General features: G+C 33.8%; 1 pseudogene; it reads right to left on the bottom strand.

Moving 5' to 3' along the window:
* Positions 1 to 314: 314 nt before the first annotated feature.
* LOC119192933 lies at positions 315 to 3,720 on the bottom strand (annotated as a pseudogene).
* Positions 3,721 to 3,931: the final 211 nt, after the last annotated feature.

Below are 3,931 nucleotides of genomic sequence, written 5' to 3'. Positions count from 1 at the left end.
TGGACAACAGTCTATAATCACTGACATACAAGTTAAATATTCACAGTATATAAATTAAGATTAATTTTATGCTTTAGATGTGATCCCATTCTACAAAACCGTTTTCATATTTCATAGAACTATGCTACACCTATTATTTATGTAACAATGTTATAAAGATAAGTTATGCATAGAACGTAGCTTTCTACGCAAAAATGTCAAGAATTTAATTTTGTTCCCAATCTAACTTGTGCAACAATCATTTCAAACCGACTAGGATTGTTCAGTTTATTGCGTCGGTCTCAACAAAATGTAAAACCTTGAACGTAGCAAAAACAACAATGCATCGACTTACCTGCAGAAACATTGGGGCAGCTCGCCGCTTCCGTACATGGGCCAGAGGAAAGGCGTGTTGCCGTATCGACCGAGGCTCATGAGGAACTTCTTGCACTCCTTGACTCCCTCGAGGCAAGGCATGTTGTTGTTGCCACCCGCGATTGCGAATAACACGTAGTGGATGAGGTTCGGCGTCAAACCCTTGTGCTTTAGGTAATCTTGGAATGTCTTGTCGTTCCAATCTAAGAAAACGAGAGAGTTGAGGATAACAAAGAAGAAATAAACATGCCAGATAATTATATTGATATGAATTTATCAAGTTGCACTTTGATCACTCTAAGCCTCGCTGTAAATTCACTCGAAATTCGCCAGTGTGATGGGAGCTTAACTTTACCGGACCAACGATGAAACAATCCGGCCTAAGATGACCAAAGCAGTAATAACTATCGCTGTGAAAATAGGCTCTACGAATGATTTATCATCTAGTATTATATAGAAGTATAACAAGTAAATAATTTAGTCGTGAATTATTTATCTGACAATAACAACAGCATATTACTGAAGTTTCTTGTTTGTACTTTTAAAATATACTAACGCAATATACCTTATTTTCTAAGTCAAAATCACATACCTTTAAACTCGTTGTTCATTTCATCCTCATTGTAGCCGACGATAGAAGTGAGCATTTTCATGAGCATTCTCTTCTCGACCGTGGTGACGGCTTCGGTGGCGAACACGTCAGCCGGGAGCAAGGCACCGGCATCAGCCGGTTGTTGAGGCTCCCACGTCAGCACGCGCGTGACGCAACGGAACTCGGCGTAACGAGCGATGTTTGAAGATATCAACAATTCTACTAGTGGTCCACGGGAGAAGAGAAGCTAGGGGATATAAAACTTACTGTTCTAATTGGCTCCTTCAAATCATTTTTTATTGTTAAGTACTAAAAGCATTGGGAATTATTCAATGTCAGTTTGAGTACTATGTGGGAAGGGCTAATTTCTCGTAACATTTAAACCTTAATGTGTAAATCAGAGGTGAAGGGTTCATATAACGCGATTCCTGTCGGCTACCGTTCGCAATGTATGTAAAATCAAAGTATCATTAGAAAGCATTACAGATCGCCTTTATGCATATTAATAGCTATATTACGTTGTGTTGGATTCTCATTCGGAAATTTTCACTCCCGCCACTGGTGTGAAGGTCAACATATGAGGCTTAAATGCTACCATTTACAATACATCCCTTCCTAAGGCCAGGGAAAAAAAATCAATATCATTGATAACCAAAATCTGTATTAAAAATATTTGTATTTAAGGGTTTCGTAGATATACATCGATATATTTTACGAAATCTGCTCTGCCCTAAATAGTTTTGTGCTGTAAGACAGAGCTCATAACTTTATGACTATAACATAACTGTGTCTTCAAATAATATTTGTGCAAATAACGTTACTTGTAAATGTGATGGCAATGTCCTTTTAACAGTGTTTGCAATCTCTTTCAATGTCAAACGTTACGTTTTCTAAATACGTATCAAAGGACAAAGCAGTGTCCCGAGGTCATGCCTATCTTTCCAAAGTCAAGTGTGTTATTTAGAAATGCAATAAAATATTTGGACACAAAAGAACAAAGAATTTTTGTAACTACCATACCAAATCTACACACTACATATGTTATTAAAATTAAAACAATTATAATTTTTATTACATATTGAAAGAAAAAAAAATGTATTATGGTTGAAAGGCTAATTGTCTTAAGCGACATTCTTTTGCGACACTAAGTTTCATACATATTTTAAATCAGCACTTTTTCTGTTTTTTTAATCTAGTTAAAAACTTAGCTTCGGGAGATTCCCTAATATATTTATGAATGTGTTATAATAACTTACTTTCAAAAAACTAACAGTATTACCAGCCCTATTTTTCTTTTATTTACTCATGATCTATTACAATTTTTCCTCATATTGTTTTATGTGTTTACAATTTTCATTAAAATATGAACTTAAAAGACAATTATTCAGATGCCAAATGCTTAACAAAATAAAAAAAAAAAATTGTCACTTACTTCTCAATGTACCACTTTTCACACAAGTTATACACTTGTAGGTCTCTCTTAGGATCTGAGTTGACTTCTTTGATGAACTTCTGGAGACCATCAAAATTGTATGATGCCCAGAGACCACCGTAGTGGTCACTCAAATCCAGGTGGAGGACATTCTTGCCTATCCTACTGCAAGCTGCGCAACAATTGACTCCACCATGCCTAAATATTCATATGATATTACAACAACCCAGTAATTGCAACTACAAATATTTTGTTAGAGAAAAAAATTAGTCATTAAATTTTGACTATAGCTTTTTAGCATCAATGATCGGTTTTATATTTATATTGTCAAAAAAAAAACTTAAGTCCATTACTCTAGGTAAAAGATACCTCTGTGATAAAGAAACACTTTTATATAATTATTAGTTTTTTATTGTAAGGATATAATTTGTTTTTATTTAAACTTTGGACCTACATATTATTTTTAAAATATATTTATTTACAGATAGATAGCTAATCAGATTCTGCAAAAGCTATATTATAATATTTTTTTATGTTTAAGGAAAAGTGTATGCAATAATATAATTTATTTCACACAGATTTCTCATGAATTTATCATCTATGGGAATATCCACCATTAATTATATTTAAATTTAAATGCAAGCAAAAATAACCTTTGTTACAAAAAAAACAGGTAATCACATTCCTGAAAAATAACTCATGCCTAAAAAACAGTACTAAGTGCGTTTCCGAGGAACACCCATCGAAAGTTCATTGACTCCTTTCAGCAAAATAAAAATAAATACATAATTTGAATCATAATGAACATTATTAGGATTGCAGAATGATACAATGCCTGAAAATAATCTCAAAACTGCACATATGCAGAATATAAAAGGCTGTGAAGACAATAGACCCACACTGCAAATATTTAATTAATGAGTAAGCCATGAAATTGCGGTAGTTAATTTGCAGTCTATTTTACTGTAATTGTAGCAAAAAGTCAAATGATCCATCCTAATAAGTCTCTCAACTCGAGCATCCATTATGCGGATGTCGCAAGGTGTCAGCATGTAAGCTTTTCAGCAGTGATGACTGTACAGCGATGAAAAAAAAAGGATCGATAAGTAGGCTGCTCGCTTCGCCATAATGCCGGTTCTCATTTTATACGTAAAATAACGCTTACCCGTCCCCACGACGATCACCTGGAAGTCGGTTGGTAAATCGTCGTCCATTATTTCTTCTATTTTATTATTTGCAGCAGTATAAACTATTGAAATAATTAAAAATATCGAACAATACGCCTTCTTCAAATCCTTGCCACTTGACACTTCAAACTTGACAATGACAGTTCGTTGACAAATAAGCAAATCGGTCTGCGGAGTACGGATCTACGATCGGATTCACTGCATAAAAATATTTCAAAATTAAGTTGATTCAAGTATTCATATAACCTATTTTAATAAAAAAAAAGTGTTCAAATTATGAATTTCTATCAATGTTCATTTATTTATACCTATCCAAATGCATACATAATGCTCATTAATTACCCAAGTACATTTATTATGATTTTT

The sequence above is a fragment of the Manduca sexta genome, unplaced genomic scaffold (genome assembly GCF_014839805.1).
Source record: "Manduca sexta isolate Smith_Timp_Sample1 unplaced genomic scaffold, JHU_Msex_v1.0 HiC_scaffold_3396, whole genome shotgun sequence".
Taxonomy (NCBI): domain Eukaryota; kingdom Metazoa; phylum Arthropoda; class Insecta; order Lepidoptera; family Sphingidae; genus Manduca; species Manduca sexta.
This window is presented reverse-complemented; position numbering and strand designations above follow the sequence as displayed.